Raw genomic sequence first — 14,368 nt, 5'->3', positions numbered from 1 at the left:
TAACAACTACATTCTTTTATCATATCAATAAACACATCACATTGTCTTCTGCAGTGTCTTACTGGCTAAACAGTTATATTCAATAACAGCATTGGTAAATACATTACATTTGTTCCCTCCAGTAATTTACTGGCAAAATCACTATTTAGTGCATCATGAAACACAGCTTGTTTAATTAACCCGTGAATGCCTCTGTTAGCTACACAGAGTTGCTCAGAGTGCTTGTGTTACACTAGCTAATCTACTCAGTCACTTTCAACATAACTATTAACATTCACATCTCAGAGAACTGATTCGATTGGAGCATTACAACACGTTTGCACCGAGCATAGGAGCGCACTGACTCTGCTTCACGAGCGCTCCACCCAACGAGCGGGCTCGCGGCGCGGTCGCACGGGACACTCCTCTGGCTTTCTCCCGCGTCCACATGTAACCAACTCGGGCGGACCGCCCTAACTCTCTCATTCACGTTAACGTGGGTAACCATGGTAACAATAAACAACATTTTCGGTGCGAGCACCATTTACCGACCTGTAAAAGCAGGTGAAGAGCGGAGTAAGGAAGACACGATGCGTCTCTGCTTTCCTCCAGAACGTGTCTGAGGAAGCAGCGGAAGGTGGGCTCGACTTACTGCACCCCCAAACCCCGGAGCAAGCACCAAAGTTCCGCCCTCACTGCTTTCTAACATAAAATGAATCCCTATTACATGGATTTTCTATCCTCTTAAAGAACTGAAAATAAATACATATAGCAATGAAAAATGTCCCGTTACATGAGTGTTTTACACAAAATAACATTAATGTGGTCATTCCCTCACAGGGGTGCCACACACTCCCCTACAACAAAAGTGGCTCCTGACACTTGAAACAAATTTACACTCCCAATCTCTGTATTCTCGTCAAATCTCGGACAGTGAATAATCAAACCCTTAAATTAAAACTTCAAGCACTTAGGAATGTTTGGTTCTCTAGGATTAAGCAACCACCATAGTTTAGGGCTTCTTCCTAATAACTACATATGGGGTAGAGAAGAGAGATATATGGGACCTGGACGACCGGTGGGCCTGGGAATGAAGATAGGCTTGGTTGTGGGGGCCACAGGGTGGCCGAAGGCACGAGGTAAGTATCTACCATGTTTACAGTGGGCCGTGACTGGTATGTTGGATGACCTAGAGATGAATAGGTGAGCATTTGGCCTGGACGCCTCTGTCGGGTGGATCGCCTCAGTGGGGCAGGTGAGCTAGACTGAGAGTCTCCTACCTGCTCATCACAGCACTCATGTCGAGGTAACTCAGGTTCCACTTCTGACTGAGGCAAGCTAAGGGCTGCCGAACTGTTACTCCCCTCGCGGTCACACTGGTGAGTCTCAACTTCATCTCCATTCTCAGGTGCCATGGGACCCCCTCTTCCTAATGGACCTCCTTCATGGGCTCCAGCCACCTCTGACAGATTCTCAACAATGTCCTCGGCATCTATCCCAGGTGTCCTTCGTCCTGGCTCTTCAAGATCTCTCGGGCTCAGAACAGATCCTCCTTCAAACTGAGCCCGCGTCTGCCTACCCGGTTCCAATCTGTCCTGGCTGACAGCCTGTTTCCCGGAAGGGACGGTTGTTCTGAACTCAGCCTGGATTGGTGGTACCCTCAGCCAGTAGCCACTACCCGGGTCATCATCTGAATCAGAGGTCTCAGCATTTTCTATCCGTCCTTCCCTGTCTTTACCCCTCACTCGAGCATTGGTCTGTTTGTGAGTCGATCTTAAGGTTAGTTTAGTTGGTTGTGGTGGGAACTCTACTGGCAAATCATTGACCAAGAGGAGCAAGTTCCGGTGCAGGGTCCGAGTCCTTCCCTGGTCATTACCCTCTGGATGGACGACATACACTGGGTTATCCGAAGCCTGTTCCTTGACCACATATATCCTGTTCTCCCAGTAGGAGCGTAATTTGCCAGGTCCACCCCGCTCGCCTAAGTTCCTCACCAACACTCTGTCCCCTGGTTTCAGTACCACTCCCCTCACCTTCTGATCATAGTACGACTTCCCCTTAGCACTAGCCGAAAGGCTATTTTTGGTGGCAACCTGATAGGCCTCTGTCATTCTCTTACGCCACTTTTCAGCATACCCCCCGTGCGACACTGGTTCAGTTTCCTCAACCAGGCCGAACAGCAGATCGACCGGAAGGCGGGGGTGACAGCCAAAAAGCAAGAAATGTGGGGAATAACCAGTGGACTCATGACGAGTACAGTTATATGCGTGTACAACCTGTGGGAGATGATCTTTCCATGTTTCCTTTTCTTTGTCTGTCAGGGTACGCAACATCTGCAGCAAGGTGCGGTTGAATCGTTCTGCAGGATTACCCTGGGGGTGGTATGGGGATGTCCGAGAATGACCAACCCCTGAGAGCTGCCCAAGAGTTCGGAAGAGCTCATTTTCGAACTCTCGCCCCTGATCGTGATGGAGTTTGTTGGGGAACCCGAAGCGAGGTATAAAATCATTGTAGATCCGCTCGGCTGCAGTCCGCCCGGATTTGTTCTTGGTCGGGTAGGCCTGAGCGAACCGTGTAAAGTGGTCGACCACCACCAAAATGTATTCATACCCGCCTTTGCTTTTCTCAAGATGTAGGTAGTCTATACAGACAAGTTCAAGTGGTGAGTTGGACTTCAGGTTGCCCATGGGTGCACGCACATGAACTGTGGGTTTCTTTTGTTTAATGCAACAGCATTTCTTAGTGACGTAGTCCTCTATGTACCTCTTCATGTGAGGCCAATAGAACCTCTCTCGTGCGAGATGAAGGACCCTCTCAGTACCGACATGACCCATCTGGTCATGAAGATGTTTCAAGACCATAGGCTGGTACAGGAGAGGTAGGACTAGTTGTTTCCGTTCGGGTGTTCGTCTGTACAAGATTCCACTTTCGAGGTGTAATCGGTCCCACTCGCGGAGGAGTTTACAAGCAGATCCTTCTAACGACCTCCTGATACTCTCACTGAGTCTGACATTAGACTCTTTAAGTCTGATGACCTCCGTCATCGTGGGGTCATCCCTTTGTGCCTGCATCAGGTCATCAGGTTTGACTTCCTGGAGAGCCGCGCCTGGCTGCAGCATGACATCCTGGGAGGAAGCTAAAAGGACAGCCGCCCACGCAACTTCTTTCTGCTGGGCTACTCTTGCTCCCTCCCAAGCCGCTCTCACCACCTCATGTGACAACTCTTCGGTGCACACTGACGCAAGGTTGTTCACATCCAGAGGAACGCGGGACAGCGTGTCGGCATCTATGTTTGTTTTTCCTGGCCTGTATTTGATGCTAAATCGGAAATCAGACAATTCCCCAACCCATCGATGACCAACTGCGTTCAGCTTAGCTGTGCTCATGATATACGTAAGCGGGTTATTGTCTGTGTAAATGGTGAAGTGTGGTGCATAGAACAGATAATCTCTGAACTTTTCACACACCGCCCATTTAAGAGCCAGGAACTCCAACTTGCCACTGTGCAGGTGGTAGTTCCGTTCAGCAGGCGACAGGGTTCGTGACCCATAGCCAATGGCGCGCAACTTCCCGCCCTGCTGTTGGTAGAGTACAGCGCCCAGTCCCTGCTCGGATGCATCAGTGTGCAAAACAAAGGGTTGGTCAAAGTCTGGATATGCTAGCACTGGAGGATGGACTAGCATGTCGACCAGTTGTTCCAGTACCCTCTGATGCTCAGGAGTCCAGTCTATGGGCGCCCTTGATGGCATTTGAGGCCCTTTGGTTTTACTCTGATGGCTACGAGTGGGCCGTTCTGAAGACTTGCTCTGGAGTAGCTCGTACAGTGGCTGAGCTATCCTCGAAAAGTTCTGTATGAAAGAGCGATAGTAGCTAAGGAAGCCCAGGACCCGCCTCAGATCACCCACCGTCTGCGGTGACTTGGTCTTCAGGGCCAAGACAGCCTCCAGATCCTTTGGGTCAATCCTGACGCCCTCAGCGCTAACTAAGCGCCCCACGTAACGAACTTCTGCTTTAAAAAGCTCACACTTCTCAGGCCGCAGCTTCACACCGTGGACCTGTAGGACCTGAAGAACTTTGCGGACCACCTCGACATGGGCTTCAAAAGACTGTGAGTAACAGAGGATGTCGTCAAGGTATGGTACGCAACAGTCATCCCTCAGCGAACCTAAGATCTCTTCCATACTTCTCTGGAAGGCGGCGGGTGCATTAGTGAGCCCAAACGGGATTCTCACCCATTCGTATAGGCCCCAGGGTGTGGTGAAGGCGGTGAGATGGCGGGAGCCTTCATCCACAAACCCCTGGTGGTAAGCCTTGCCTTGATCAAGGATGCTGAACCAGGAGTATCCCCCTAAGGTGTCAAGCAGGTCGCGTATCCGAGGTAGTGGGTGTCGGTCCGGAACAGTTTTCTGGTTCAATAGACGGTAGTCTATGCAAAGACGGAGTGAACCGTCTTTCTTCCGTACACACACGATGGGAGCAGCATAAGAGGACTTGGATCTTACTATCCATCCCTTCACCAGGAGGTCTTGCACGTACTCTTTAACCTCCCGTAGCAGCGGCTTAGGTATGGAAGTATATGCTCTCTGCACTGGTATGTCATCCTTTAGGTTTATCACCATTTTCAGATCAGGATTACAACCAATATCATGCCCATCCCTCGCAAAGGCCCTGCACTCGTCGAACAACATTCTCTCCACAATCTCTTTTTGTTCCTCCTCCAAATGTTCAAGGTTCACTGGCGGATGCCATGACGTTGGGAGAGGTTCAGCTGGCTCCACCGTTACCTCGCGAACTGTTACGGTAGGTTGGGACTCGTTTGGGGCCTCGGCCTCCACAATACGTTCAACCGGCTGTAGGGTGCCCAGGGCAGTCTTCCTCGTCAAGGTGATATCATGTTTGGTGTCGTTACTCAGGGCAATGGCGACGTACGGCTTAGCTGGATTCTGTATTTCAACTAACCCCGTCCAAACATCCAACTGCTCTAGGGCCTGATTACCCTCATCAGCCTCAAACAGCACCAAACAATCAGGTGGATTCATGAATGATGGAACCCGGCACTTTACCCAGGTGACCTGTCCAGCAGGGATAATCACATCCCTTTCACCTGTTCTCAAGCGCCCTTGCTTCATGTTTGGCTCTGCTGTCTGGATGAAGCTTACGACCACCTCAGCTTTCTCAGGGGGAAGACAGATGGCATTGCACAGCAAGGTAACAAGAGTAGGTATCAACCGCTCTGGTTGCCCCTCAATGATCTGTTCCAAGACATTGAAACCGATCAATGGTTTGTCCATTGGCAAAGTACTGACGAGGACCGGAGTACTGACGGAGAGGCTGGGGTCTTCACCCCCCGGTAAGTTGATCATGATGGGTACCCAGCCATCAAATGGTATGGTTTCCCCATTGACTGCGCACACTTTCAACTCATCAATTTCCTCGATGATCTCTGACAGAGGTCGCATGACTAAGTCAGGCAAGTATCTGTCTTTCCAATCTCGACTTATGATGCTAACTTGAGCACCTGTGTCAAGTAGTGCTTTCACTGCTAAGCCATTCAAATTACACTGTATGAGGGCTTTCTTACCAATTAGCTTAGCAACTGCCCCACGTTTAGTGTGGGGTGTCATAACACCAGACGTAGCGAGTGCCTCACCCTGCTGCCGGTTAACTCCTGATGTGACTGGTGAGGGGAGACTGGGTTTGCTACTGTTAAGGCTAGGTTGGGTCCTCACCTCCCTTAAGCGCTCACTGTGGGGCTCTCTTTTGGACTCGGTCACTGGGCGCCCCGCTGCAGAGACCGGTTCACGTTTCCCTGGTTCTTAGATTTTTTTAAGCAGCCAACCGCCCTGTGACCCTCTTCCCCACAGATGAAGCAATGGCAACAATCTGGACGGTTCTGTTCAACACAGTTTGGACACCCAAAGGTTTTGTCTTTTCTGTTTCTTGACCTGTTTTGTGAGTATGGGTTCGCTAGGTCTGAGGCTCGTGCTAGAGTCTGTTGTCTCATTGCCTCCACCAGCCCAGCGAGCTCATTAACTTTAGCTGTGAGTTCTTTAATCGGGTCAGTCTTAGTTATGTCAACTGGTCGGTCTTGCTTACTACATTCCTGGATGGTGTTGAGCTCAGACTGAGCACTATGTGCGTTAGTTGTGTTCTGTCGACGGGACGAGCCTATTCTCTTTTGCCTCTCACTTTCCTCACTAGTGATTCTCATTATGTGGCGCAAAATTGTTTCATCACTCACCTCTCCGCTTGACAACAGAGGTTTTAACTCTCGCCTAATGTCACTGTGCTTATACCCAAGCCCCTGGTAGACTGAGTGCAAGAAAACATCCTGAACAGTAGCTGGACTGTACTTTATGCCTGCATCAGACATTTTGGATGTGAAGAGGACCCGCTGCTTCAACCCTATCACCCGGTAGAGAAACTGCTGTGGTGTCTCACTCTCGTCTTGTCTGGCACACATTAATTCCTGAAAGAGTTCTGTACTATTTTTCTCTCTCAGGTGGGCCTGGAGGAACCCCTTCAGTTCAAGTACAGTCAAATCGTCTTTATTGATTAGCATATCTTTAAAAGTTCCAGGCTTTATTATCCTGAGCACTCCACGAACTATCTCTGCGTCAGGGAAGCCTTCTCTAATCCCCTCATCCATCTGTTTGCAAATGTTGTTGTAGCTAATGTCGGATGAATGGTCACCAACTTGACCCCCTTGTACTCTAAATTCTCTTCTCTGGAGATAAGAGAGGTCTCTCAGAGAGATCATCCCCTCACGAGTGGGCTGGGCCCGTGACTGCCCGGGTGGGTTGGGTTGAAATGGGTCGCTCTGTGTTAGGTTAGCTTGAACTAGCAAACCTGTTGGCTGTCGAGGTGACTGTTCAGTGGGGACCATTACACTTTGTCTCAGTTTTTTACCAAGCGCCTCATAGCTATTTAACATCTCCTGCAGCTCAGTGTTAGTGATATCAGAGATAGAGCTAGCTAGGCCAGTCAGACTAGTTGTACCTGCAACTGGCGGCCGGTTAACCATGTTAGCTATTGTGGTCACCGGAACAGGTTGCGTAGGACTATCACCCATGCCACTTGAGGGGTGAGCTGGTTGCAGAGTTTGTGTAAGTGTCTGTGTAACAGGTGAATCTGCGTACTCACTATCATCACATACTTGTCGATTTTCAATCACATCATCAATGAAGTCCTTTAACATTAACAAGTCCACCATCCCACCATCTTCTGCCTCAAGCAGTGGCTTACTGTACATGAAAGAACTGATGTGGTCAAAGCAGCCCTCCTGGTCTGTTGCGTCGAGCTCTGGCTGACCCGGGTCCGCTGGACCCACCTTCTTAGCGATCTTGTAGAGTTCTCCCACTGACAGGGTGAGTAGGCTTCTCCTAATGTCCCACACTAGGCTCTTCCTCCCTCCCTCGGCCATGGCTGCAACTCCTTGCTGTCCCTCTCAATGGGCCACTCAGCACGACGATGGATCAGTCTCGGCTCCAACTCTCAGCTCGCTCAGCCAGCATCAGCTCGCGTCCTGGTCCCAGATGTCATTTATGGATCAGCCCCGACCACAAGGTGGCGCCGATCCCGGACGAGCCCCCAAGATTTGTTACGGGTCCCAAGGATGAAGACCACGATGACAATATGTTACCTGTAAAAGCAGGTGAAGAGCGGAGTAAGGAAGACACGATGCGTCTCTGCTTTCCTCCAGAACGTGTCTGAGGAAGCAGCGGAAGGTGGGCTCGACTTACTGCACCCCCAAACCCCGGAGCAAGCACCAAAGTTCCGCCCTCACTGCTTTCTAACATAAAATGAATCCCTATTACATGGATTTTCTATCCTCTTAAAGAACTGAAAATAAATACATATAGCAATGAAAAATGTCCCGTTACATGAGTGTTTTACACAAAATAACATTAATGTGGTCATTCCCTCACAGGGGTGCCACACTATTGTGGGTTTAACACTGAATGGGGACCGTGATTTTATATCAATCATTTAAAACAGTCTTCAGGCCATCATATGAACAGGATCATAATTTTTCATAGATTTCTTCACAATCAGATTTCTTTTTGAAACCTTGGTGGTCCAAACAAAGTGTGTTTAACAGCCCAGGACATCAGCTCATTTTTCCGAGTCCCGAAAGTTTCATAATCAGTGTATTCTTCATTACTTCTTTTACCCAAATCCCATTCACTGCAAAAAGTTGTGTTACCACCATCAAATATCAAAAAGAGGCCAGTATTTTAAGATTAAGGGCAGGTCATTTGAAAGTGCTGCAAGACCTAGCAAGAAACTAATGATTTACGAGCTAAGGTAAGATAACTTTCCCCACAACTTGTGGAAAGTTATGTTCATGCTCTTCTTTCTCCCATTCGTTGTGCTTTATATGTTTATCAATCCATTTGTGTACAAAACGATTTTATAACTGCAAATACAGCAAAAGAACAGTAGTTAGTCAATTAGAACACCAGTGAAAAACCAACATATCCTAGACTAAATTAGTAACTCTACATATGCACAGATAATTAGTTAAGTTGGTTTAACCCTTAAATGCTATTCATATTTCATATCTCATATGGGCTGGGTCAATTTTTGACTCAGACCAAGAATTCCCACATAACAAGTGTCCATAGCAAATTTTGAACTACAGATCTGATTAGAATGCATGAATGGCCTATCTTAAATTAATAAATGGATAATTAATCCTTAATAAATCTTTCAGAGAGCTGAGAGAGTAATTTTTCTTTCATCACAAATGAAAACGGCAAGAGAATCCTCATTTCTATACCATCTATAATAATTCCATATTAATGAACACTATGTAATAAAATATAAATCTATCTACCACATCTAGCACGTCTACCATATGCACACAGAAAAAAAGAATGGCTTTACTATTGCTGTAGCATTGCCTCCATGACACACTGCAATAATTTAATATATTTATTTTCCATGTAGCTCTAAACAGACTGGGTTTGTGTAAGGAGTCTGTCATGTTGTACAAAGTCAAATATCATGAGAGGTGGCTCATAGGGACAGAAAGTCAGGGTTATTATTAATAAGTGGAGGAGAAAGAACATTATGCTGGCAAGCTGGCTCATGAGCCAGCAAATTGAGCTTGCAAGTACTAAAGCACCATAGAGATAAGTCATTAAGATGCCCAGAATGAAACTAAGAAACTGGATTATCATAAAAAAGGACTTAGTGTGATTGTGGAATTTCTTCTTCTTCTTTTTTTTGTTTTAGTTTGCAAAACAGTAGAAACCTTCTTGTGTTTTAACAAAAGCATTTAGTCAGGTTTGCTACTCTGTTAGTGGCTGTAAGTGGAACCATTAGAAAATGTATGAACCTTTAAACCAAGGTCTCTATTTCCAAAAGCAAATGGCTCAGCTACTTCATCTATCAGTCTGTGAAATGTATTTTTTTTCTCTTGAAGTCACAAAGGTAAAATGTCAGTATGTTGAAGCACTTATGGTTTTGCCAACACCAGCAATGCGGTATTCAGAGCCTGAAGAAGCAACTTGGATAGGAAATGTTTTATTTAAAGCTAAGTTAGTTGCTAGTGAAAGACAGACACTGTCAGCTACTGCTCAAATAGTGCATATAATCATCAGTGGTAGCCCCCGGATACCCTACTATCCAAATCATGTGATAAATTATGTGATGAAAGCATCAGCAGCTCCAACGTTTTGATATGCGGAGCCCCGTGATAACGATTCATGGTTCCCTTCTTCAAGCAGTCGTTTGGGGTTGAACTGAAGTGATTACCAGAAAGCATTGTCTTGTCAAGGATGTCTCATATTACCTGTATTATTGGGTGACCGTGGCTCAGGGGGTTGGGAATTGCATCTGTAACCGGAAGGTCGCCGGTTCGATCCCTGGGCTCTCTGTCCTGGTCGTTGTGTCCTTGGGCAAGACACTTTACCCTACTTGCCTACTGGTGTTGGCCAGAGGGGCCGATGGCGCAATATGGCAGCCTCGCTTCTGTCAGTCTGCCCCAGGGCAGCTGTGGCTACAACTGTAGCTTGCCTCCACCATTGTGTGAATGTGAGATTGAATGAATAGTGGTATTGTAAAGCGCTTTAGGTGCCTTGAAAAGCGCTATATAAATCCAATCCATTATTATTATTATCTGTCTGTTGTTCAAGAGCAAGCTTCTGTAGGTGTTCAAAAAAACATTTCTCTAAATATATATATGTTAGCCTTGAATTAGTCAAGGAAACAAAGGAAGAAAGAAGCATCTTCTTATAAGCCAGATCTGGTGTTGAGGTGTCCTTTTCATTTCACCCTTCATCTCAGGGAAAGTGTCACAGAAGTACTGAGCAGGAGGTCACTGACCTCACAGGTCACCTATTATTTCCTGCAGCATGTTCTGTCTCCACATTTGAAGCTTGGTTTGTGATTACAATGAAAATAAGATATATAGCTGAATGGTGTTTTTAAAAGCAAAAAGGACTAGCCAGCAAATGGGTGAGACCAGAAGATAAATGGTAAGACTTTAGCATCTGTAATGCCATTTTGCACCTTGGCTCTGTCTGCGCATGAGTGTTTACAGTATATGATTCGGAGCATATTTTTACATTTGATAAACGATAGCATTATCACATCTGTTTATGGACCCATAGACAAAACCAAAAAAAAGCCTACAAAGCATGCTTGAATTCAAAACAAGTGTTTGAGATTCACCAGTGTTACTTTATTAATGCTGAAAAACTGCTAAAGTATGGCACCATTAGGGTTGCAACAGAGATAAGAATGTGAAAAAAAGCAATTTCCGAAAGCAAGATCTAACTAATCAACAACTCTCTTTTCCAGCCCATCTGATATACAAATTGTGCCTAATGAACCTTGCAAAATCAATTACCTAGGTAATACTTTGCATGCAAGGGAAACCAAACACAGAATGTACGATGCATACGTAAACAGACATTACTCACTGCAGATTATTTTGCTCCATTTACATTGCATTAGCACCAGAAACGGAAAACTGACTGGTGCATATTCCTCAATCATGTTCATTTCATTAAAATGCAACCAGGCCAGATAGAGAAACCATACACACCTAACAGCTAATCAGACCATTCTTTACAACAAATGCTGTCATTTGATTAATGTTACAATATAGAGTGGACAAACAAATATTAAGTGTGTATCTTGAACTAGCTAGCGCACAAAATAATGCAGCATAAAGTAGTTAAGCGCCTGATAGATGATGGTACTCCTTTCTGCTAATAAAATCTGTTTTACATGCCTGTTTAGCACTGACACGATGAAATGAAATAGTGCACCGTACACGGTGAAGATAACATTTTTAATGTATTCTATACCATAATGTATTTTGTATTCAGAGAGAAATTGTTCTTTGTAGTGCCTCGAGACCTTGATTAAACATATATCTAGACTTTATCAGGCTTCTGATAGCGAGTCATTTCCAGAATAAATAGACTTTTGTAAAATGTTCTGAGGCTAATAATGGGAAGAGGTATGGTACACAGTTTGGGTATAAATCATCCTTCAGAGCTTACTTTTGTGCTTTTACAACAAAGTAGTGTAGTATATGATCAACAATATATCATTCTCAGTAAAATAAAAGTTGTTGAATTGTGCCTCAGACTTAAAAAAAAAAAAAAAAAAAAAAAAAAAAGCTGATCTACAGCTCTTCTGCAAAGTAACATAGTGGAGAAATTTCAGTTTCTGAGCAGTGGGGCACAAATCTAAATCTGGCATCATGAATTATTAAAGCCCACTTTATGGAGCTTTCTTCAGAGAAGAATATCCAGCACAGAATAGTACAAGCTTGAGATCAAATGGAGCAGAGTAAAAGAGCCCAATGTGATGCCAAAAGTATTTCCACCATAAGTGTTCAGTGTTGTTTTGCACTTGAACAGAAAAAGAGCTTTATGGCAGAAAAAAGAGGGAGTGGTCAGCCAGTCTGTCTCATCACTTAAATGCACACACAAAGGAAATGAGAAAACTTGGCATATATCCTTTGAGATGGCAAGATGATGACTAAAGAACAGATTTACCTCTCCTGAATATCACTAGACAATAAATAGCTTTCGTTTGGAGGTGAGTGTCAATTGTGGATGAATCTCTTCTCTTGGTGTCATCCAACTCTGCATGCCTTTGTGAAATTGCTTTTTGAGTCTGAGCTGCATTTATAAAACATTTTATCTTATCCCTAAAAGTATTTCTAAATGGCATTTCAGTTGAGTCCCTGCAGGGAAGCTATATACAAAAGTCTTTTATGGGCTTTTTATCCATTTGATTTGGAATGTGGAGTGTTTGGATCGCACACTTGTTTCAAAGCACACACTACATCAAAGGGCATCTTTAGTTTCTCACAGTGTAAATTCAAGACATGTAAAACAATCTTAAAACAAAAATGGAAATTTACTGGATGAATGCAGTGGGGAATAATGTTTATCAGTCACGTAGACAACTTCTGTGATTAATATCATGTAGTTTCTTTGCATCCATTGTCACAAAGCTTACCCAACAAGGGCCTTAGTGGGGTGAGAGCGTACACCAGCTGACACATGGATGAGATGCTGGGTACACCCTGGACAGACCACCAGTCCATAACAGGGTTAAAACAAACAGACAGGCAACAATGAATACTCATCTGCAACAAGCCAGCCAATTGAGAAGTGCAAATTAGCATAACATGGATATCACTGGACTTCTGGAGAAAACTGATACAACAGGAAGAACAAAGTCCACATAGAAAGGTCCCCTGTGGTAGGTTTGAGCCAATAAGTTTCTTCCCTACTGAAACGGTATACATATGAAAAATGGAAAGTAACAGTGCTAACCACTGCACCACTCATATGGTGCATATATGGTTTCTTCCCATAAAATGGACTGTGAAAGCAAAGTAGTAAAAAAAGGTTGAAATATCTAAATAATGAGATGAAAGATACTAAAACCTGCTTAGTACTTATCTCAAGCTTGATACTAAAAAACCTGTTGTTTCCATGCTTTCCACTTTTGCAGTGTTTGCACTGGTAGCTGAACTACCATTCAAGTCAGTCACTAAATACCTAACAACACACCGCTAACACCCTTTAAAAATAGAATGAAAATGAGCTAAATTAGGGTAAAAGTGAGAACACATGCAAATCACTCTGCAGCCAATCTCAGCTGCTCACAACGTGGAAAATCAATGTCATATTAAGGTGCTAATGAAACACTTTTTTTCCTTTTTATAACCTCACAGTTTTTAAAAAAAAAATCATTGCATTATATTAGTTTTATGTTGAAGTCATATTGCTCTTTCCACAGTTGTCTCTCTCTTTCTCTCTGTTTTCAGATTACCTAATTAATATCTCTATGGTGAGTTCTTCTGACTGTGTAGTATTTAATCTATTCTCCCAAGATTTTCTACATTTACTACATGTTGGCATTGTTCATGACCATGAAGAACTACTAGTACCACCAATTCATTAATTTAAATTGATTAAAAATGTGTTAAGAACTATTTTTTTAAACTTCTGTAGTAGCAACCCAGTTTCCAAGAACACAGGTCTCCCTGTGAGGTTTTAATTACATAAACGATGTGCTAGAATTAAATCAAAACAAGCCAACACAGTGTATATTTCACCTTTTTTTTCTACGTTTTAACACCACCCTCAACCCATCAACCAGAAATAAAAAGTAAGAAAAAACAAATCCACTCACGCATGATTAGTGTGAAGCAGTCTCTTGAACTTTGAATAATCTACACACCTCACTGTTGGTAAAAGTTTTCTGCATCTGTTAGTGAGGTGTATGGATATTCTAGGTAACTCAAGTGAAGGGAGATGTTATAGTAAATGCTTTAAATATAAATTCGTAATGCTGTGCGCTTTATGTCATTCGTGAGTTGCCTTTACATGTTAGACAGGCACCTTCCTTATCTGTTTTTAAATCACGTCTTAAAACATATTTATTTACCTTGGCTTTTAGCACAGCAGGACTTGTTGATGTCTCTTAATACGTTTCTTATTAATTATATTATTTTTAATTTTAAGATATTTTATATGTAATTTAAACTGTTTCCTCTCTGTTTTATATTTGTAGCACTTTGGTCAACATTGTTGGATGTAAAGTGCATTATAAATAAAGATGCTATGCTATGCTATGCTATTCATTCATTCTCAACAATCACCATATGCTCACTTTGGTTACTGCTATAGTTTTAGGACACTGACATAGCATAGTCTCTGTTATAGTGTGTACACTGTTCACTATCATAGTCTGTTTAGAGCGCTATGCTTCCACCACTGTAGATATATTCATAGGACACTGTAGATCTGTTTACTACACATACGTAGCACATCTGTATATTTGTTCATAGTACATCTGTATATCTGCCCATCTGTATAGCAATAAAAAAACATCTGTATGCTATACA

The sequence above is a fragment of the Rhamphochromis sp. 'chilingali' genome (genome assembly GCF_963969265.1).
Source record: "Rhamphochromis sp. 'chilingali' genome assembly, chromosome: 6".
Classification (NCBI taxonomy): Eukaryota; Metazoa; Chordata; class Actinopteri; order Cichliformes; family Cichlidae; genus Rhamphochromis; species Rhamphochromis sp. 'chilingali'.
This window is presented reverse-complemented; position numbering follows the sequence as displayed.